General features: G+C 24.2%; 1 protein-coding gene across 7 annotated transcripts in view; it reads right to left on the bottom strand.

Moving 5' to 3' along the window:
- The window catches only part of LOC127283635 (spectrin beta chain), a 53,188-nt gene extending 38,712 nt beyond the window's left edge, over nucleotides 1–14,476 (bottom strand). For all 7 annotated transcript variants that reach the window (XM_051308629.1, XM_051308632.1, XM_051308634.1 and 4 more), the window contains exon 1: nucleotides 14,322–14,476. The gene's annotated coding sequence lies outside the window, so the exon portion shown is untranslated. The remainder of the gene's footprint in view (nucleotides 1–14,321) is intronic.
- Nucleotides 14,477–25,067: the final 10,591 nt, after the last annotated feature.

Raw genomic sequence — 25,067 nt, 5'->3', positions numbered from 1 at the left:
TAAAATATATAATACATATATAGTCAGACCCCCAGATCAGAACTTTTTTTGCCTGTCTGTGTTATGATTTAATGGAATAGGATCTAAAATTCATAAGTTATAGAATTTTCATTTGACAGAATTTCATTGTTCTCTAAATTATAAAAAATTACACAGGATATAATGACTCAGCGCAAAAATGATATAATTTAATTTAGATGATACCAAAGATTTCATTACGTAAATTACTTATAAAATTACTTAGAGAAACACCATAGAAATCAAGGTTATTGTAGTACTCATTGGCTTCTCTTGTTAATCTAATCATAACAGATTTCTCTCTATAATTAGTTCTCTACAATGACTGTCTGAATATAATCAGACTTCTGATTGGTCTAAAAGGATCAAAATTAAATTAAGATAAGAGTGGTTGACAGTTTAGAATGCCATAAATAATTAAAAAAAAAAGTAAATCAGAAAATAAAAATCTGTTTCTTAATAAAGGAATACCCAAAATCCGTCCTAGATGCCGTTTTCACCTTGTGGATAAAAATCCCCCGAGAGGTTAAAAGCAATAGATTTATTCTGCGTCTGCGTAGAATGTTTGTATACAGCTTCTGCGCAAACGCAGAATATATCTACTGCCTTTAACCTCTCAGAGGAAGAAATTCATCCACACGGTGCGAAAACAGCCTCTTAATTCAGTATAGTTATGGCTAAATCTATTAAATGGTATCCCCGTCTGTCTATAGCAACAAAACGCATGAATTTATTTTGAACACGTTCAAGAACAATCATTAAACAATCTTGATAAGGTGACCAAATCAACGATGCAAATTCAATAATTGGTCTAACTATTAAAGAATATAAGACTTTTAACGTCAAGATATTTTTAAACCGTGAGGCATTTCTAGTAACAAAGCCCAAAACTCTAAGGCACTTTATTAACATTTGAAATATATATATATATTTGATTTAAAATCTTAACCTGAGTTATAAGTATAAGTATAGAATAAATTTCATTTATTCGAATTTACATTCTACAGAATTTTAAAACGTCGAATTTTTATTTAACAGAACTATTATTTATTTGAATTAATATGGGAAAAAAAAAATTTGGCGGCGAATATAATAATTGACCAATCAGAAGTTACTAACAAAATTATAAATGCACTGAAAAAAATTCCTAACCCCCGTATATACCAGGAATTGACTAATTTGCCTGGTTACAAGAGGAACCCACTAGGCAATCTTGGTCAAAGTTGATTTCGACAATTAGACGGAATGACTAGGGATGCTTATCAGAATAACCAGGTATCTTAATTACATTGACTAGAATCACTTTGACTAATTAAACTTTAGCAAAATTGACTATATAGATACATGCGATATTAACCAAACACCTTAGTTAATATAACTAGGAAACAAGGGGTCAATTCTACTAAATCGACTTTGACAATATTAACCAAGCTACATAACTGAATTGACTAGGATGCTTGGTTACGCTGACTAGATTTAAAGTTGCTATGGTTAATAGTCATTAATGCGAAGCAAATTTTTTTCAGTGTGGTTAATTGTAAAATTTGCGTCCAAATTTTTAGGTCACATATTTATTCGGACAAATGAAAATTCTGTAAAATAAAAATTCGACTAAAAAATAATTCTTTCCATAAAATAAAAATTCCTTTCAATGAATCTATCCTGAACGTGGGCGTGGCTGCGATTATTTAAACCTATGTCAACGTTTTCATATTATTACTTTAAAGGAAAGACGAATCATTCTCGCTGTAACTTTCCTTTTCAAAATACTCCATAATCAAATTAATTCACCATTTTTACTCAATGAGATAGCATTCAGAGTACCTCGACTATCATCAAGAGACGTTAGACCTTTTCAACTGGCAATTGTTAATACGTCGAGAGACTTCTGTGCCCCTATATTTTTTGCGTGTTTCCATGTTAACCAAATGTTTACAACCATGAAACCAGATCTTGACTTATTTGCTACATCTCAATCACGTTTTCTTAATATTTTAAACAATTATATCATTTCGTTGCGCGAAGATTAATTGCATACTGTTTTGCATACTTTTGTATATTTTTGTATATTTTGATTAGAAATTTAGTTACCCGTTTATGGTCCCTAAGGACTGCGAGGAATGTATTAAATAAATAAATAAATAAATTATGTCTAATAAAAAAAATGTAATTTTTAACTTTCGAAAAAAAATATTTTTATAAAAATTGGGAATTTTAAAATTTAGTCAAGCACATTTCAAAATACATATTAACGGTATATATCGAGACACAATATAAAAATAAATACGATGATGAGTTTGTTAATTTGCGCTACGTTCCACAAATCATCCTTTCACTATTTTATATAACATAGAACTTGAAAGTCTTTGTCATTAAAATCGTATTTCTTTTCTTTTTAATTATTTTTTTTTAAAGAATTAATAACCAACTATAAGCATTCATGCGTATATAAAGGGTCAAAGAAAGTCCAATGATGATAATTCATTTTAGATATTTTTCGACCATCTGTTTTTTCGAAGTATATATATACATAAATATATATAAGCACACAATATTATTATTTTTAACGGTACAAATATTAAAAGAAATAAAAAATTCCTTAGTTTTAAAATGCTATATATAAATAAAAGAGACGCACGATTTACTCTTTATTTGCAGCAAATTACTTTCTTGCATATTATAATTCTTGTTGGATTTTTTCTTCTGCAAAACAAAGCTTAACAGGAATTAGGGTCGGTGCACAGGTGAGTGACCTTATGTCGCATCCCTATATCGGAGCATATATATATATAGTAGAAGTGTAATTTTCTAAGTATATTACTTATCAGTAGAAACCAATTATGAAATACTACAAGTTTTTCTTCTTTTACAGATCAAGGCTTTTAATTAACGAAGTTGAACTTTTCAAATATTTTACATTGTAATAAAAAAAAAGAATAGAAAATAAAATTTACTTTGACATTTATTCATTGTCGCACATTTTTAATTAAAATATGGAAAATAGAAGAGGAAAAGAATTCGTCAAAGAAATTAGTAATGCCATTTTGTTTTTTTCTAAACAATAATTTTTTAATCCAGAAATATTTAAAAATTATTATTTTTTGAAAACAAATTTTTTGCTGAATTGCTCTCACTCAATACAAAATGAATCTACTATATAACATTTTCACAGACTTGAAAATTTTCCAAATTACATAATTCAAATTTGAATTGAAAAAAAATTTTCAAGTTTGTGAAAATGTTATAGTAAATTTATTTTGTACTAAACGAGAACAATTCAGCACAAAATTTGTTTTCGAAAAATAATAATTTTTGAATATTTCTGAGTCAAAAATAGTTCTTTAGAATTCTTTGAACTATTTTGAATAATTCATTATTAAAATTTTTTAAAAATGTTTTGTAAGACTTTCTGTCTGTGTCCTCGTCTTATGCACAATTATTTATTTTCATCAGCATATAAGTGGCATTATTGAGGTACAAAATTTTATTTTTTTTTAGAAATTCGATACCCAATTATTATTTTGTAAAAAATAAACTTTACAGTATTTAAATTGGCACAAAAATTGTTTTTTTTATTTTTTTGAAAAATCAAAATAGCATTGCTAACTTCTTGTACGTGTGAAAAAAAAACAGTAATTTTTTCGATTGGCTTATTTTAATTTGAAAATAAACTTTCAAACTGGAACAGATTGAAATCACTTTCGCGAGAAATGGCCTCAAGATTCAAATATACTCTCTCTATCGATTAGCACCCAATGTATAAATGAACATCACCCTCGAAATTCAAATCAAATATAATTCTTGGAACTAACGAGCTTTCTTTACTAACACGCAGTCTGGCATCCTTTTAAGTAGCACGCTAAGTCTAGACATCTAATCCTTATTGCTAATATACATATTACATTCAAAATAGCATGATGACTAAGTATTTTCGCATAAATTAAATCGATATATGTCAATATTTATTCAATTAATTTTATTTACTACATTTTCATATATACAATTCCAAAACATATAGGTACTATTAAAAAATAAATAATAATTAAATTTTTAATTATTTAAAAAATTGAGGGTGCATGAATTTCTCATAAAAATCATTAATTGAAATTTAAATTTTAAAGAATTTTGTCAGATGTAATAATAATTTTTTAGACAAATTTTCATTTTTCGATTTAGAATTCAACAGAATTTCTTTTTAAACGAATTTTCACTCAATAAATCTTTTAGGTATCAAATTTATGTTTGACAAAATTTTAATTTAACCGAATATTAATTTATTGGTATTTTCATTCAACAGAATTTTAAATGTTTCGAATTTGTAAATGCCAAAATTTTCATTTATCCGAATTTTTATTTGCACCAATTTTTTTATTTAATAGAATTATTAAAACGCCGAAATTCCACTCGTCCAAAACTGCAAATGGCCGAAAAACAATCGACAGTAAGATTTTGTCACGATTTATAAAATGGACCAATCACAATGTTCGTGTGATAATTTTTGATTGGTCAATTTTGAAAACTACGCGCCAAAATCTTACCGTCGATTGTTTTTCGAATATTTGCAGTTTCAGACAAATGAAAATTCGGCGTTTTAAGAATTCTATTGAATAAAAAAATTGGTGCAAATAAAAATTCGGATAAATGAAAATTTTGACATTTAAAAATTCTAAACACTTAAAATTCTGTCGAATGAAAATACCAATAAATTAATATTCGGTTAAATTAGAGAATTTTTTTAAATAAAAAGTTGGTAAAGAGAAATTCTGCGGAATAAAAATTTTATCAAACAAAAATTAGGTAGCTTAAAATTTTGTAGAGTAAAAATTCGTTTAAAAAGAAATTCTAAGTCGGGAAATGAAAATCCGTCTAAAAAATTATTATTACATCTGATAAAATTCTTTAAAATGAAAATTTTAACTAATGATTTTTGTGAGAAATTCATGAGCCTCAAAAATTTCTATTCTAAATTCTATTTTAATAAAATAAAAAAGATATTTAACATAATATACCTATTAATAAATTTTTACAGGTTATTAAACTCAAAAGAAGTTTTGAAATTCTCAATAATATGTAGAAATTTTTTATTTTGATAATAAAATTTAATGAGTACATTATTTTTCAATTTAGAATATCACTTGTACCTGCTTGCATAAAAAACTTAAGTAGGTATTTCTTTTTTTGTATTTTTTTCTTTTTTGTGTATTGTGTCTCGAAATATCTAAATAAAAAAAAATTATTATTTTATTTCAATAATTTTCTTTCTTAAAAAATAATGAGTTTCAAATAAAAAAAAAGAAAAAAAATGTAAGAAACGTAAAAATTGAAAAAAAAAATTCAGCACATCCAAGTTTTATTTACCTAAGAGCACAGAAAAAACTTGGACTCATTTTTGTTGCAACTCATTTTCTTTTGGGTATCGAAATGAGTATGGGACAAACTTCATGTTATTCAAAATGATATTGGCTGGAATTTCAGATTTCTAAGTTGGCATCATAAGCAGAGTAATTTTGTATTTCAATTATTGTTTCTAATATTTCAACAACACCAGAAAGATTATTTTGACCAGTACGAATATTTAGAAGTTTTTAAATAAAAATTATTTATTATTATTTACGTAGATAATAATTAATTTCATAAGTTTTTAAATTTACCGCTATTATTTAAGTTGGCAGTACCGTTCCTGTTGTCAAAACACATGTTTTCATTTTTCTAACCTAAAAACATATTTCCTTTATTATTTTATTACGCGATTACAAGCAATTTTTAATCAAATACATTAAGTCTAGCGTGTTATTTACTTCTTTGTAATTATTATATTTCATGTTTTTGTGCAAAATTATTCGTTATTTCACAATATTTTTCCATTTTTCTTTTTCTCAAAATGAAACTTGCCTGTTTCATTTTGATACTTTTACCTTAGAACTCGAAATGAGAGAACCAGTTTCATTTTTGTTGCGAAGCAAATTGAGTATAGAATCTATACTCAATTTGAATTCAGGTTTTTTCTGTGAGAAAATTGTTCATTTATCATTTTTGATAAGCATGATAAAATGTGTGTAAATGATGACAATGAAAATTGTATTTATGAGTAATATCTTTGAATAGTGAAATAAAATAGAGAGCTTTTTTTTAAAGAGATTGTTACTTAAATGACATGTTATATAGATATATTTTACTGCTACACATTGAATGCTTATTTTTATATATATATATATTGTTTATAAGAAAAAAGTGGGTTAACGGTCGCAATAAAAATCGATCTTAAAGAACCGATGAACCGATCAGGCGTGAAAAAACTTGGCTGATGTTATTATATACTTTGACTGAGGGCCGATGTTTCACTGTACAATAAGTTACTACGTCACGTCCGCATTTACGTTAATCTACGCTTAGTCTCAGTTTATGGCTAGTCATTTACATGGCCAACGATTGTTTAACGTTTGACAATAAATTCTCCTCATTTCCCAGTAGGAAATTCGTTAAAATATAAATAGAAATTTACTCCCATTTTAAAATCAAAGTAATTTTTTTTTCACAGGTAATTACGAAAAGAATATTATAGTTTTTTAAAATATAAAAAAAAATTACAGTTTAAAAGTTACTCTGGTGAAAATTGGAAAAAAAGGGGCGCATGATTATCCTATAAAAAATCATTAGTTAACATTTTCATTTTAAAGATAATTTTAATAGATATAATTATTTTTTTCGACGAATTTTTATTTTTTGAATTAACATTTGACAGAATTTCTTTTTAAACAAAATAGAATTCTTATGTATCTAATTTTTATTGTACATTTGTTAAAACGCCGAATTTTAATTTGTCCGAAATTAGAAATGGCCGAACAAACAATCGACAGAATGATTTCGGCGCGATGTTTAAAATTCACCAATCAAAAGTTATCAAGAAAATTGTGATTGGTGGATTTTAAAAATTGCGACGAAATCTTTTTGTCAATTATTCGTTCGGCCATTTGCAATTTCGGACAAATAAAAATTCAGCGTTTTAAGAATTTTATTAAATAAAAATTCTGTGCCTAAAAATTCTTTAAATAAGAAATTCTGACAAATTTTAATTCAAAAAATGAAAATTCGTGGAAAAAAATAATTATATCTAATAAAATTATTGAAAATGAAAATTCTAACTAATGATTTTTATGGGATAATCATGCGTCCCGACAAAAAGTCTTTAAAAAAAAAAGCTTAAAAAAATTGACTTTTCTTGTTTTGTCCTTAATCTCAAAAGAACGAAAAATATAAAAAAAAATTTTATTTGTTTATTAACTTTTGAACAAAATATTTTTAATAATAAAATTTAACAAACAGAATTGTAGAAAATATTTTAAAGAGTTAAATGAGCTATTATTTGTATGAATTGCATAAAAAATTACAATTGTTCACTAACTTTTTAGAAAAAATACAAAATGTTTATTAATTATTATTTAATAACAAATTTTAATTCAAAATAATTTTTTTCCAAAATTGTACAATTGGATTTGTCGAATTTGGGTGCAAATAAATTTTAAATATATTTTTAGTTCTGTTAATAACTACTTTTTAGTTTGAGGTTATGTTAATGGGTTGAACCTCCTTAAAATATGTTATTAGCATTTTTTTTCATATTTTGTTAATTAACAAAGTTATTTAAATAAATAAAGTTAACTTTCGAGCGAGATGTCAAAATTAAATGACTTATGATTCAAAAAATTTCTTGAACTCTCATAATATTTAAACAATTTTTCATTTGTTTACATTAATTTTTAAAAAATTTATAAAAATTATAAAAAATATATTTTTTTCTAAATAAAAATTTTTTTAATTTTTCGTTTTAAAAAATAATTTGTTTTCTTATCGTCGATTATAAAACCATTGTGGAATTTAGCATCGTTAAAAAAAAGTCCATTAATTAATTGAAATTAGTTACAATTTTTATACTTTATTTTAGATTTTGTGAGAAGAAAACTTTCAGGGTCAAAGACCCCCGTAATGTTCACTCAACTAATCTATTTTTATATACTTCTATTGTTTGTCGTCTTTAAAATTTATTTATCTTTTTTTTCATAGGAAAACATTTTCGTAAATATTTTTATGATTCCTTTTATTTTCAAATTAAAATTCAAAAAAAATATAGGTTAAAGAATAAATTTTTTTAATATAAAAAAAAAATAATTATTAAAGTCTCAATAAAATTTTTAATCAAAAACTCTTTTTTGAGATATAAAAATTATTTTCAATCGAATATTTATTTCGAAAAAGTGAAAAAAAATTTCTTTTCTATAATATACAAGACAAAAATTTTGTTTAATTAAAAATTGAAATTCTATTTTTTAATTTTAAAAATTCTACCAAAAAAAAAAAATATTTATATTTTTCTCCCCCTTCTCTTGTGAAAATTAATTTTATTTAATAATTCTAAAGTGACAAAGTGTAAATTAAAAATGTAGGGCAAATAACATTAAAGAATAGACGGGAAAATATGTGTGTGTGTATAGTGAAACAGAAAATTAGGTTGCACCCTGTTATTATATAGCTTATTATACATATATATATATATATATATGTTCTGAGAGCAAAAGCGCATGAGTGCCTCTGACAGTTCCTGTACACTAAAGCACATGGCATACCAAACTGCCGAGTGGACGATCTAAATATAAAGATCACGACTTCTCTCTCTTCCTTTACTGAACACAACTATTTCAGGAAATTTACTAAAATATTCAACTGAGTAAAACTATATAGTGCATCGAAGCAAGGAAAACTTATAAATTTTGTCCTCTTAAAATATAAATATAAATTGTAAAAAAAAGATAAAAATATTTTTTTTAATTTTTTAAAAATTGTGTAAAACTCATTGTAGCTTTTTTTTGGAAATTATTAAAAAAAAATTTCAGTTCCGACACACTTCAAATTGATCACGGTTGGCATACTTTATACTATAAACAGAAAAAAAAAATTAGGAGAAATAACGGCCTTTTGGTCATGGTCAGTAGAGAAATTTATAAAACAAAACTTCATTTGCAGTGAAAAGAGAATTTTTAATGATTCTAGGAAAAAATAAAAGTCTCAAGAAACTTTTATTTTTTTTTTTTTATGAGCCGAAAGTTCTCAACGAAATATTTTTTTCAATCTATAAATTATTAAAAATTATGATGACCATGTAAAATAAAACAGTTAATTAAACAATTATTAAAATTAATAACTTTTTTTTAGATATTTTAAATAATATTTTGTAATAAAATTCGTACTTAAAGAAGTAGCAAAACAAATTTCGTTCATAATGAACGTTCATTTTTTTTCAAACAATAAAGTTTATACGTTTATCATAAACTATTTTTTAAATAAATATTTCTTTTTTTGAATGAAAAATTCTATAAATTATCGTCTCTCAAAAATTATTATTTACAATGTTTATTGATAAAAAAAAAAGTAGTAAAACACATTTTTCGAAATAAAAAAAAAATTTATAATTTCTCGTTTTAAAAATTAATTTCTTTTCTAATCGTTGATCATAAACACTTTAGCATCATTTTTTTTTTATTATTTTTCTACTTTTTTAAAATTAAGAATTTCTAATAAAAGTATAAGAAAAATAGAATAATATTATAATAGAAAATTAATAATTAATAGAAAAATATTAGAAATATTATTTATTAATAAAATTAGAAATGCTTTAGCGTTTCATAATCCACGAACTCTGAAATCGCTTTACTTTTCATTTGTAAGATCACAAATTGAAAATTGTTCTGTGTCATGGAGACCATATATTATTATGCTCAATATCTTGTAAGAATCGAACAAGTTCAAAATCGTTTCCTTCGATTTTTTGCTAGACAAACTAATGTTCGTTTTGACAGATTTTCACACGAATATGACAACTTACGTTCATTAGCGAGCATATACCCAGACTCGCATCTAGATTTGACTATTTTGATTTACTTTTCTTTTTAAAAATTTTAACTGGATACATTGATTACCCTCCTCTACTATCACTCATTAAATTTTCTATTCCAATACGTTATTCCAGACATTATGTACTGTTTCAAATACCATACCATCGTACAAATTACGGAATTAACTCTGTCATTAATAGATTATCTATAAAGGCGAATACGATTGCTAATGACATTGATTTCTTTCATATTAACATAAATGCATTTAGTACAGCACTGCGTAATCTATTATTTAATAATTAGTATCTTTCTTTTCTAAATAACGAAGCTGAAGTACGCAACGTTTATGATAAACGATTTTTAAAGAAATAATTTTTTAAAATGGAAAATTATATAATTTTTTGCCTAAAAAATATTTCTTATGGGTTAGTCCACTGACTTTCGTCTAATAGTGGTTGCGACCAAATTTTAAAAAAATCTGGTTTTAATATATGTGAAACTCGATGATTCCCTGAGTTCATTAACCATAATATTATGGTAAAAATTTTATTTAAAAATATTAAATATCAAAAGTAGGAGGTTCACAATGTGATTTTGTAACCTTAAATTTTTCAATTTTTTTAAAAACGCTATTATTAAAAAACTATTAAAAATTAGATGTTGGAACTCACCAAAAACATAAATCACTTTATTCTGCACAGACGAACGAAAGAATTATTGCAAAAATTTATTATTTTTGGATGATATACGATTTTAAAAAAAATTTTATTTAAATAATCTCAAGATTTTTATTTACTTATAACTTTTTTGTCGGTGCTCCGAAAAAATTGAGGTTTTGCACAAAGATTTTTTATAATATTCTTTATCTTCTATTAAAATCTTACGAAGGTGTTTTGCTTCTTTTTGGAGATGTTAATTTTCAAAATTTTTTATTTAAAAAGGTTAATTAAAGGACTTGAAGTTAACTGACCAATTTGAAATCGCTACATTTTAATATATTTTTATAAAAAATGGAGCAGTTTGAATTTAGTTAGTTAACTTCAAGTCCTTTAATTAACCTTTTTTAAATAAAAAATTTTGAAAATTAATATCTCCAAAAAGAAGCAAAACACCTTCGTAAGATTTTAATAGAAGGTAAAGAATATTATAAAAAATCTTTGTGCAAGACCTCAATTTTTTCGGAGCACCGACAAAAAAGTTATAAGTAAATAAAAATGTTGAGAATATTTAAATAAAATTTTTTTTAAAATCGTATATCATCCAAAAATAATAAATTTTTGCAATAATTCTTTCGTTCCTCTGTGCAGAATAAAGTGATTTATGTTTTTGGTGAGTTCCCACATCTAATTTTTAATAGTTTTTTAATAATAGCGTTATTAAAAAAATTGAAAAATTTAAGGTTACAAAATCACATTGTGAACCTCCTACTTTTGATATTTAATATTTTTAAAGGGAATAAAATTTTTACCATAATATTATGGTTAATGAACTCAGGGAATCATCGAGTTTCACACGTATATTAAAACTAGATTTCTTTAAAATTTGGTCGCAACCACTATTAGATGAAAGTCAGTGGACTGACCCTTATAGTTTTCATTAATCAACAAATTATAAAAAAATATTTTTGTAGGCAAAAAATTATAGAATTTTTCATTTTAAAAAATTATTTCTTTAAAAATCGTTTATCATAAACGTTGCGTACTTCAGTTTCGTTCTAAATAGCAGCGTTATACATATATATATATTATACAATTTGTATTTAAAGGGTATATACTTTATTTTTGAAGTCCCGTATATAAATAAATAAATATAAAAAAATATATGTATATAATAGTGCAGTTTAATAAAATAGAAAGGTGCTCTGTTTCATTGTTTACCTTTCATTAAATAAAAAAACTAATCACATAAGAACATTGATTTTCAAATTAAAAAAAAAAAATTAAACAAGTCAACTCATGCATTTTCAATTTATTTTAAACACAAAAATATTAGAAGGAAAAAAATGTCAAAAAATAATTATATATTTTTTGTAATTTTTTTTCGTTTAAATACTTGTCTCATTATCATTTTATAATCAATTATAAATTCAAAGAATTCTTTACTGAACTTGAAAGGATCAATTCAAAAGAGAAGATTTGCATCTCTATTTCTTTAGGGAGGAGTTATTTTTATTTGTAAAAAAAAATAACTATCACTTCCTACGCTTTTATTACTTATACATCAATGCAAACATTGTTACTTTAAGTTAGGACATCCGATCATTTTATCATGATTACACAAATTATTATTAGTGCCTCTTCACGAGCCCAATAACTTCATACTTTATTAAGAAGAACGTTCAAAAAAAACTATATTTCCGTTTCTCAATATAAAATAATAATAATAAAATTATTTTTTATTACTGTAATATTTATCTGTACCTTTCTGTATTTAAAAAAAAATAAAATTTAAAAATTATTTGGTTCAAGGAAATATTTATTTGATAATAGTCAAGTAACCGATTATTTGAATTAAATAAATTTTTTTTTTTTCAACGAACTTCAGCGAAAGAAGATAAAATAAATTTAATTTTAATAAATAAATATTAAAAAATTGTATAAATAAATTTAAAAACAAAATTAAATATTAATGAAATTAACTATATAATATTAATAAAAATAATGAAATAAAGAAAATAATATTTTTCAATGCTTAAGAGTGTTAGAATCTTTTTTTTCTATTTTTAAAAACAAAAAAAAAAAGTCTCATTACATCGTTGACATTCAATGACTAAATTAGGTACATAAAAAAAGCAAGTCAAGAGCAAACACCGCACTATTAACAACCCGAGTGTACTTCGTTACTTCCTCTTTCATTATTATAGAAGCATGGTTAAAAACGAAAATGTTTCTCTTTCAGAGCTCTATACAAACAAAACTGAATTATTAATAGAAAATAAAATAATGAAAATAAAATTTAAAAATTATATTTCCGGATATATGTAGTAAAAGAATTAAAAAAAAAAAAAAAATTCCGGAAGAGACAAAATTAATTAATCCTAATTTATTCATTCATTTGAAATGCGTATCCGCACCTGATAATCAAACACACACAACAATGACGTAACAGTAAACATAACTTGAAAGAATTCCCTAGACCCAACATAATGTATATAACCAGCCAATAGAAATCACGAGACTACTCATATATATATTGTCCATGGACAACCTTGATGACTTTACTCATATATGTTTTTGAGATGCATCGGATTACAATGAAAGAAAAATCTCACCGTTACTTATACTTTACACATTTTACACGCCACCTCAAACCGCATTCATCTCAACGAAACTTAATATTTCAAAACTGTAATTCAACACGTTGAAAATGGTTAATGAAGAAGGGGAGGAGGAGAAAATCTACCAAAAGACAATATTAAAATTTACAAATTTTTTTTACTATTAACCTATTAATTTTGCAAATTACTTAACGATTTTTCAATTTATATTATTAGTTTTCAAAATTAGAACAATTTTTATTACTTCTTCACACTCTTACTATCACTATTAATATTTTAATTTAAAAATTAGTAAAATACTCAAAATCTAAAATATATTTAAAAAATCGTATTTTAATTTTCCTTCATTACAACCGCATTTATAATTCATGAGATCATTAAAACATTCACAATAATATCATCTTGAACTAAAACCAATTTAAGTGGCGTTGACTAATAACTAATAGATCATTAACAAAAATAGCTATTATAAATATCACACAAATTTCAACCTTTCAAAATCTAAAATAAAAAACATTGCAAACTTAAATTCCTAAATCAACTTTTAAAATTATTTTTTACTAATTATTATTTTTCACATAGAAAAAAAAGAGTATAAAATTAGGTCACAGGTTCCCTGGATTCATTGACAGGTTTAATGCTGCCCTCACGCAAAGGGAACGAGTATCATAGGAAAATAAGCCACAACACTTGACAGAAAAAAGTTTCAAAAAAACCAATAATATCAAAACTAATAAAATTTTCACTACAATACGTGTCATTATACAATGAACAAAAAATAATTTTTCATATTTCTTAGAGAAAAAAAAAAAAAATGATAAAACAAAAATTATTATGCTTTTATCCCCAATGTTGTACAGTGGATTCATTAGGGACGAGTTCACAAAAAATATGTTTTTTTTTATTCATTTTTCAAATTAAAATTTTATCTCATCTTTTAAATTAAATTTTATTATTAATAAAAAATAATGGAAATTTACATTAAATGTTTCTAATTGACATATAGAAATATGAAATACACGAGTCAAATCGGCGAACGCCATTTTTATCTTTGGACAATACACCCATTGCATTATATTTGCTGTTAATATTAGTTTATTTTGAATTTGGCAATGATTTTTTTTTTAAATAACACTTACCCTTTTTCAAAGTTAATCACGAAACACTTTATCACACCAAAACTGGCATAAAACTTTCACAAAATCCAAAGAAAACTAGCAAGCTCACTAAAGTCCAACCACACACTCGACCGGCGCGCGACTGACAAGAGCGTCTGCCTACGCGAAACATAAACTAGTCCCTACGCGTAGGAATTTTTTAATTTTTTCACAATACATTCATTATAATATTAAATGTTATTTTCAATTTATCGTATTTTAATTCCCTATAAAAAATTTATTCTCTCAGTTAGAAAATTTCGTGATATTTGTTTAAATGTTTAAAATATGGAAAAAATTATCTGTAACCTGTACAAGTAAGCATACCCGTATCATTGATTACTGTCACCCTGTACTAATTATCAATTTATATTACTCATGCTCATATATTTAATTAAATATCCACAGTAATTTTAATCAATTTTTTAACATTATCTTAATAATTATTTTAAAAATTAAATTTTTAATATTTAAAATTTTTCAATTATTTTTATTTGTTGAAACTAAAAATAAATTTTTGTTATATATAGAAAAGAAATATTTAATTAATATTTGACATCCGTGTATTTTTTTTTCCTTAGTCTACTGATAACAAACATTGAAATAATACAGTTTTTTTAAAAAAATTACTTCTCATACATACAGACACGGGTGTTTTTGATACTACCAAATACTTTATGTACTGGCGCAACAATACAAGTTAAATTATGACATCATCAGTACTGTTTATATCGGGCACGCCCCATGCTTCTTTAATTCGAAACAAATTACATTTTTATTACAGAAAACCTTTGATTTCTATTATATTCTTGATATTTAATGAAAAAAATTTTCACTTATGACAAAACAATTTAATTGTCTCGTGTGTATATTAACAAACATTTTTTCTTGTAATAAAAAAAACAATTTTTCTTTAACATAGTATATAGAAAATTACTGTTTATGGCGCGATAATTTGAATGAATATTTTGATAAAATAGAAATATAATAATAAATAAAAGTTTTAAAGTATAAAATAAGAAAATATTTATTATAATTTATAAAATTATTAGCTTATAGTAATTTTTTCCAAAATTTTATTGATATTAACAGTACATTTTTGGTTTATAATTTTTTTTTTTATTTAAATAATTCATTTCCTTTAGTTATTTTTATAGAACAAATGATTTTTAATTTATTATTGTTATAAATAGTAATAAAAATTATTACTGATAAAATAAATTATTAACTGTAGGTAAAATTGATTTCAAATGGACAGTCGATAATGTGATCGTCTGTTAAAATAGTAGAATTATAGAGGTAATGTAGATAACTTTATTTTCTGTATTAGCTTAACAGATTTTTAAATATTCAAAAATTGAAAAATAAATTAAGAAATATTGTTTTTTTTTATTTTTTGTTTTCACATATTTTAATTGACAATTAGTTAAAAAAAAATTTGTTTACAATGTTAATAGAGGTTAAGTTTCCTCAATGAATATTTTCGTCATTTTTCACATTTTTTATTTCAATAAATTATGAGAAAAAAAAATAATTAATAGAAATTTTTAATTAAATTAGCTTTATTTGTTCAATGAAATCATTTTTCTAATAACTTTTTTTTCGTCTCTTAAAATCACTTAAAATAAGAAGGTCGTGAACCTTAATATTGATTAAATTATATTTATAGTTTATACAACCATCAGGTGTGTGACATGTCAATGAATTCTGTATTACCCTTGAGAATTAATCCAAGTTCCTTATATATTATTATTATTATTATTATTAGAAAAAAATATTTTAATATCATTTTTTGAAATTGAAAAAAAAAATTCAAATTTTTATTATTCGATTTAAATTTTGTATTTATTTTTATTTTATATTAAAAAAATATATTTTTAAAAATGTCAAATATTTTTTTACATTTAAAAAAAAAATTTTTAATCCAGGGGCGTAGGAACCGGTATTGCAAGGGGGGACACTTATTTAATCAACAATTATGTACGAAAGTTAATAAATCTGTAAATTTATGAATGAAACGTTTTAGAAGGTTAATAAAAAATGTTATTAAAATTAAATTTATTGCCGAGATTAATAATTAATATCTGCATTTAAATTACATTGAATATGATGGTGAAAATAGATATTTTACTGTTCGAATAAGTATAAACCTATATCTCATATAAATTGTCCGATAAGGTCTATTTATATAATTTTATTGAACCGATATGATAGAGAAATTATTAGCTTTTTTATATCTTAAACAAAAATTCAATTTTTTATAAAAAAAAAAATAAATTTTAATATTTTAATAAAAATGTTTTTTAACTATAACAAAAAATTAATATATTTATTTATTATAAATTGAAATAATCATTCCACATAATAATCGGTTAGAAATTTTTTTTTTTTTTTTTTTTTAGAACAATTACTGAAGTATTCTTTATTATTAGTAATATTAAAGAAGGTTAGAGATGATTATGAATTTTCGTGATCTTAAATATTATGTCTTCTCTGTAATAATGAGTAAATTATGACCTTAATGCCAGTTTGTAATTTCAATTGCAATTTATTTTTTAATAACTTTATGTCTTATGTAACTCTGTATATATATATATATATAAGAATCGTTTTTTTATAGTACTTTTTTTTCGATTGAACAAAAAAATTGTTTATTTTAATTATTTGTTAACATTGTATTTTTTTATATAGCTAGAAAAAAAATTAATTAATTTTCTCTCTATTCATTTTATTTACTGCATTTAGAAAATTTTAACCAAACTTTTTTTTTTTTTTTTGCTTTTTTAATAAATAATTTTTTTTTAATAAACTAATTAAGGCTTATAATAATAATTTTTAAATTCCTAGGGTCAGTTGGGGTAAATGGGGCCAGGGGGTTATTTTCGTAATCAGCGCATCAAAATACATAAAAGTACATAGTGTAAAAAAAAACCAAAAATTGAACAAAAAAATCTGAAAACATTGTAAAAATCGTTTGCCCACGATCGGACTAGGCTTAAAAATTTCGTAAAAGGAAGTAGTTTTTTTTGAAAAAATTTTGAATAAAATCGATCAGTATATGTCAATTGAGAAAAATGACTTGTAATCTTTAAAACTTAAAAAACTAAATAGTAATATCATTTGAAAAAAATTTTCGATTTTTTTTTTAAAGGTACGTTTAAAAACACACATATTTTGGAAAAAAAACTTTTAAAATTGATGCATTTTTAAGGAAGTTATGAGCATTCAAAAATTAAGTCCATTAAAATTTAAAAAATTTTGAAAAATTCATATCTCGTAAACGGCTCCCAAGAAGCACGTAATATAACCTCAATATCAAGGTAATATTACATGTAAGATTCGTAATATAACGTTGTAATATTACAGTAATCTTACAGTGATCTTAAAATGTCCGCCTGAAGGTAATATTCTAATATTACCGGTAATGTTACTGTAATATTACGCGCTAATATTAAGGTAATATTACAGTAATATTGCAGTAATATTATACCGTAATATTAAGGTAATATTACAAGAGAATATTACAGTAATATTATGGGAACATTTCTTTACGAAAAAAATCTACCCATCCAGGGAATCGAACCCCGAACTCAAAGCACACGAATCCAGAGTTTTACCAACAAGCCAAATTGACTTATAATATATTTACGTTTTTTATGCTTTATGAATAACTCAAATCAGTCTGTAATATTACTGTAATATTACCGTTAATATTACAGTAATATTCCCGGTAATGTTACCTTGAGGCGGACATTTTAAGATCACTGTAAGATTACTGTAATATTACAGCGTTATATTACGAATCTCACGTGTAATATTACCTTGATATTGAGGATATATTACGTGCTTCTTGGGCTTGCTAAAAAAATTTGAAAAAAATCATGAATGCTAGTACTAAAAGAAAAAAAGTTTCATCGCATAACCTCAAAAAATAACATTATTATACAATTTTACATAGTTTCTAAGTTAATTTAAAAACTGTTTGGTTAAAAATATATTTAAAAAACACTTATTAAGTTATTTAATTAGTCTAAAATTTGTTAATTTGAAATTTGTTTAAATTATAATTCCTAACCTAAAAATATTCAGTAATAATCGTAATAATAATAAAATTCCAATAATAATAATAATAATAATAATAATAATAATTTTTCAGCAACTTTTTAAAAATTATATACAGAATACATATATGGTTAAAAGTTTTTATACAGTTTAATTCGATGAAAACAATTTTTTCTTTATTTTATGAACAAAACACAAATTTTGTCTCATAATAGCCCCAAACGCAGAATTTTTATGATACAAACTTTGATGTTTATATAGGGTCAGTTGGGGTAAATGAGGACAAGACGTTTTGGAGCTTAATTTACAGTTATAAAATTAAATTCAACGTCAATATTTTAACCTCAGATCACCTGCAAGAGGTTTTGAGTATTGCCAAGCTTTTATCTTGACAATTGGCGCAGCAATATAAAAAAAGTTATCGCTCAATGCATAAAAACTTTAAAATCAAAGTCAAACTGTTTCCAGTATTTTGTCGAGCATTTCAAAGAAAACAGACTTAAAAATCATACCAAATTTTTTTCTTATTCCTTATGACTCCCATAACAGAAATTCACTTGAACTTTTCATTTTTATCAATTTGGTTAATAATTACAAGCTGTCCCCATTTACCCCAAAAATTTGAAAACTCAGGGTAAATGGGGACAGCTTGTCATTATTAACCAAATTAACAAAAATCAAAAATTCAAATGAATTTCTGTTATGGGAGTCATAAGGAATAAGAAAAAAATTTGGTATGATTTTTAAGTCTGTTTTTTTCAAATGCGAAACAAAATACTGAAATAAAAAAAAATTAAAAAAATTTCAATTGGTTCAACTATTAATCTACTACAAATTTTTTTCAAGTTTTTTCATCCCTTAATACAGTAATATACTTAAGGAAACTTTTTTCTTAAACCTTTCTTAGAAACTATGCTGTCCCCATTTACCCCAAATTTTATGAAATTTTCTAAATTTTGGGGTAAATGGAGACAGTCATTGTGAAAAAAAGCGATTTTGTCCCCATTTACCCCAACTGACCCTATAAACATTAAAGGATTTTTTTTTTCTAAGTTATAATATTTTATATTTTTAATATTTTAATACAAATTTAATAAAAAAAATTTTTAAATATTAAAATATTCAATTTATTAAATTACGTTTAAAAAAAATTGGATAAAATATTTGCGATTATTTATTATATAGATTTATATTATATAATTTGTATTAATATAAAAAAAAATACTATTTAAAAATTTAATTTTTCAAGAAAATTTGCAAAATGTAAAATTTTTCAGGGTTAAAAATATATAGATAGTATACGATTTCTTGATATAAACATTATAATATAAAAAGTGTAGACTTCTGTTACCCTTTACAATGAAACTATTCTTTCAAAGTTGATGAACTATCTTTTTATCTTATCATTCCTTTCATGATGTACAACGTCTTTATATATGCACTTAGTCTCTTGACAAGGTTTATTGCAAATCTATTCTTAGATAAGTTTGATGACCTTTTCATCTATTACTGTATATAGAAGCAAAACATATAGTTTCATTATAACTATACAAAGTATACATAAATTTGTTAATTTAATAATAATTCAATCACTTATGAATATTATATTATAGACATTTTTCAAAACCTGATTTTTTGAAAATTTTTTATTTATAAACATAATTTTTAAACATAATAAGTTAAATTATGCATAGAAATTATGTTTGCAAAAAAATAATGTTAAAAATGGCTTTATCAAATTTTGAAAAAAAAATTTTTCTCATATATGTAGATATACAAATAAAAACAACGAATACAAAAATTAAAAATAAATAAAATGTTTACGCGATTATAATTTACACATTTGTGCGTAAATAATGAAAATGAGATAATGATTTTTTTTTCGTCACATTTAAAATTGCATAATTGTAATAATCAGCAAAAATAATTTTTTTTTTTTTTGCTGGAAATTGTTTTATTTGGTTTGTAAATATTTCGTAAGCAATTTAAAAAAAATTTTAATAAAAAAAAATATTTATTTTGTATACGCATAAAAGAAAAAAATTTTAACTATACGCGGTTGAAAGGTGATTTTTTAAGCCAAAGGAAAATTTATATTTGTATTAATAGTGAAAACTAGTTTTTAATTAGTTGGAAATTTTTATTGATTTTTTTTATCAAATTTTTTTTCTTTTTATTTTCTTCATAAATTATATATTAATTAGATAATGTATAGTTAAAAAATATATAGAAATTTTCAATAGAAAATATTTCATTAAAATAATAAAATTATTATTATTTTTTTTTTATTATTAATCAAAATAAATATTACATAATTTCGAAATTTATTGCCGTGTTTTCAAATGAATGAAAATATGTCTATAAAAAAAATTTCTCGTCATTGTAAATTAATTTCTTCTGTTTCTTGTCTATCTTTGCAATAAATTCCATATATACTATGTATTAATAATGACAAATTATTTGAAAACGAAAACTTTCCATTTATGCAATATAATTTTTTGTTAAAAAATAATATTTAATTTTAATAATTTATTTTTATTTTTATTTAATTTAATTTTAATAAGCAGTGAATTGTTATTGAAATGAAATGTAATTATTGTTTTTCATTTCTTTATGTAAGGATTTTTTTTTCTTCTTTTAATGCGTGATAGAAATAACGAAAAAAAAGATTTCAATAAATGAGATTGTTAAACGATAAAGCTTTATAAATGGTAAATAAATATTTATTATACCGAGGGAAAGAATTCTTTAAGGATGTAGTGAAAAAAAATAAATATAGCAGGACATAAGGAAGTATATCAAAGGCCTTTGAAAAATTAACTTGAATTGCTAAATGCCAAGGCGAACAGCAACAACATTTGGTTCTTTTTTTCATATTATATACGAGATTCACGATACGATTTCCTTGATTTATTCGCTCCCCAAAAAGTAGTTGGGATAAATTTAAATTTAGAAAAAAATTAATAAAAGTAATTATACTATTTTATCCCCGATGGAAAAATAAATCATATATTTACTAAAACGATAAGTCGTAATAAGAAAATTGTAAATATAATAGTATTGCGCATAAATATATAAAAATCATATCCTATAAAATTACATATTCATTCTGATGGCTTTAAAAATTAGAATGAAATTAATCCGATATCAATATCAAATTGAAAACGCTGTATGAAATTGATAAATAATTTAAGTAATTTTTTAAAAGTTTTTTTAAACTTACATACTTAATAAATATTTAAATTCTGTTTTATTTCTATTTTGGCTTCAGTTCTCAGAATAAAATTACGTTAAAAATAATTCTGTAATTAATATAATTATAAATACCTATAGTTCAAAATGAAACTTGTATTCCATGTTAGTAGAATATATTTCGTAAACTTTTAATTCCCCAAAAAGTTTTATTAAGAGATTAATGAAAAACATTGATTTTAAAATACTATTTTTTTTATAGAAATACGGACACTTTTTACAAAATCGACCAACGTATACCAATATAAACTTTCTTAATCCGAAGGATTGTACGAATCCATGCAAAAATGCGATTGTAAATTATAATGAGAGGTTCATTATGTCCTGCCGCCGTCAGATGGCAGAAGCATGCAGGGAGCATAAAGTCGCAGCTGTTATTAATTATTATGAATAACAGCGTTTTTTGATTTTGTATAATTAACTATAAATTCCAATAGTAATGTGGTAAGTTCTGTGTCTATTGTTTTTTCTGTTATTGAAAATGTTGTTATCGTCCTATTCATTATAATGAAACACATGTTTTTTCTGTAGTCCTGATGAGCCATGTTATATGGCGAAAATGCATTAGACATTGGAGAATAATAAACACATCTTTAATATGAAATAAATTATTTTATTTTTTTGGACCAAAGGCCACAAAATCAAAAAACGCTGTTATTCTAAACAAATTAAGGTCCTTTTAAAATCCAATTAATTATTATGTATTACTTTTCTATTTTTCATTTTGCAATCACGTTTTTGTACATTGAAAAAAAATTTATTTTATCAAATAAGCGGTTACTTGACGGCAATGAACGTGAAAATGATAAACAATGATTTTAAAATACTTTTTTCTCGAAACGCGGACACTTTTTTCAAAATCGGTCAAAATACCAAGAATTCTTATCTGATAAATTTCCAAATTCCGAAAGATTGTGCGAAACCATAGAAAAAAGAGATTGCAAAACGAAAAGTAGGAAAGTAATATAATGACAAGTTCATTACGTCCTGCCGCCGTCAGATGACAGAAGCATTCTGGGAGCACGAAGTCGCAGCTGTTGTAATATTATTTACTTTCCTACTTTTATTAGTACTGGTCATTAATAATAGCATAGTACTGGTGTTCAGTACTGGTTGAATACTGGAATTTAGCAGTAATTCTGTATTTTGCCAGTACGGGCAAAATTATAGTAACCAGTAATAAGTCAGCACTGGTAGATATTCAAAATTCAGGGTTCTATTTGCTTTTTACATTAATTGAGCAGCTGGATCGAAGAACCGACTCTTCGCTCGAACTACACGCGCTCATACCATTAACTATTAATAATAATAAATTAATATTATTATTACTTTTAAATTGTTATTTTTTTATATTAACATTTTACTCTTTATTTTACTGACAAGTAATGGCGCAGTACTAGCACCCAGTATTGGCGCCAGAGTTATCATAACTTTGGGATGATAACATTTTACCAGTATTGGCTACCAGAGTTGGCACCAGTACTGGTAATCACTGCTGGTTCAGTACTGGCCGAGTACTGGCAGTTTTGTAATTTTTTTTGTATACGAAAAGAAAGCTTTAACTGTAACAGAGATAAGTTTCACTCCAGGTAATACTTTTTTGGTATATACTTAGGAAAAAGTGTCTTAAATTTTTAGTAACCCAAGACAAATTAAATATTAATTAAATTAGTCAACTAACTAATTATTATTTTATTATATAAAATCGAAAACACCAAGAATTTTTATTCTTTATTAAAAAAAGTATACGTAATTTTTTGTAGGTTTATAAATTTTCGGGTAAAAATTTTTAAATTTAAGTTTGCCCAGTCTCGGCAGTCAATACTGAACCAGTTCTGCGCCAATAGTGAACTCTGGTATAATACTAAAATTTTTGGTTGGGTATTTGTTTAAATTACCGAAATTGAATGAAATTATTGGTTAAAATAGAGTTTATTTGATTCAAATATATTTTTTCAGTGTAAGAAAAATAATTTGAGAACTTCATTAATTATTTATTTTTTTTTATTAAAAAGTTTTAATATTAAATTTAAATTTCATAATTCCATTAACGAACGCATTGCAGTAATCGAAAAGATGTATTAAAATAATTTGAAAAAAATATGTATGTAAATTTAATTTCTAACCAACAAAAATACACAATTTTCACATCTATATGAAGTTGGCGTTGACGCTCAACGTCGAAAATTATTTTTCACGGGACCAAAAATAACAAATCATTTTTAAAAAAGTTTTGGGTTCACATAATACCTTAAAAAGTATTTCTTAAGGCCAGGTCTAAGTGAGGCAGCGCCATCTACATTGAAACTAAAATTTTGGAAAATTTTCAACAGCCTTTTCTTGAAAACAAGATGGTAAAATGCTTTTTCCTTTATGGATAAATTGATTATTGGCAAGATATACACCAGCTAAAACTTTTTTTCAGTTAAAATAATAAAAAAAATTTCATGTTAATAAATTAAATATGAGCACTTTTTTCACAAAAACTGTAACAGTACTTTCTCAGAAATTACAATCAAAAATGCAATTTCCATTTGGAAAATTAATAAACGCTAAAAAATACACGACCTAAGATTTACCAATCACGAAAATAACAAAAAAAAAGTATTTTAACATAACATATTTTACTCATAATGACAGCGGTTTAGCAGGTTATATATGTCACCAGACGTTTCGCAGATTTGCCGAAAGGAGGAGATTGGCGCTGTTGCTAACCACCTGAAATACATAATCTACCAAAGGGCTGTCACAATCAGTAAAGCAGTATCAATATGTTAAATATTTAATAAAATTTTTTTTTGTTATTTTCGTGGTTGGTAAATCTTAGGTCGTGTATTTTTTAGCGTTTATTAATTTTCCAAATGGAAATTGCATTTTTGATTGTAATTTCTGAGAAAGTACTGTTACAGTTTTTGTGGAAAAAGTGCTCATATTTAATTTATTGACATGAAATTTTTTTCATTATTTTAACTCAAATATAGTTTTAGCCGGTGTATATCTTGCCAATAATCAATTATCCATAAAGGAAAAAGCATTTTACCATCTTGTTTTCAAGAAAAGGCTGTTGAAAATTTTCCAAAATTTTAGTTTCAATGTAGATTGCGCTGCCTCACTTGGACCTGGCCTTAAGGCATTATATATTTGGACCGAAAATCTTAAAAAAAAAAATAATAATTTGACATTTTTGGTCCTGTGAAAACTAATTTTCGGCGCTGAGCGTCAACGCCAACTTCATGGAGGTCAATTTTCCTAATTTTTCTGGATACTGGCATTATTGTCTCAATAATACTGGCACAGTATTGGAAAATACTGGCATGCCGGTATTGGCACAGTACAGAATTTAATCCAAATCAGTACTGAACCAATACTGGTAAGCCAACTGTCGGCCAGCCAGTATTGGTGCATGATTGCGCC

The sequence above is a fragment of the Leptopilina boulardi genome, unplaced genomic scaffold (genome assembly GCF_019393585.1).
Source record: "Leptopilina boulardi isolate dan_hultmark-lab unplaced genomic scaffold, ZJU_Lbou_2.1 LbouV2_310, whole genome shotgun sequence".
Lineage (NCBI taxonomy): Eukaryota > Metazoa > Arthropoda > Insecta > Hymenoptera > Figitidae > Leptopilina > Leptopilina boulardi.
Note: the sequence above shows the minus strand (reverse complement) of the source record. Positions and strands in the feature narration are given on the sequence as shown.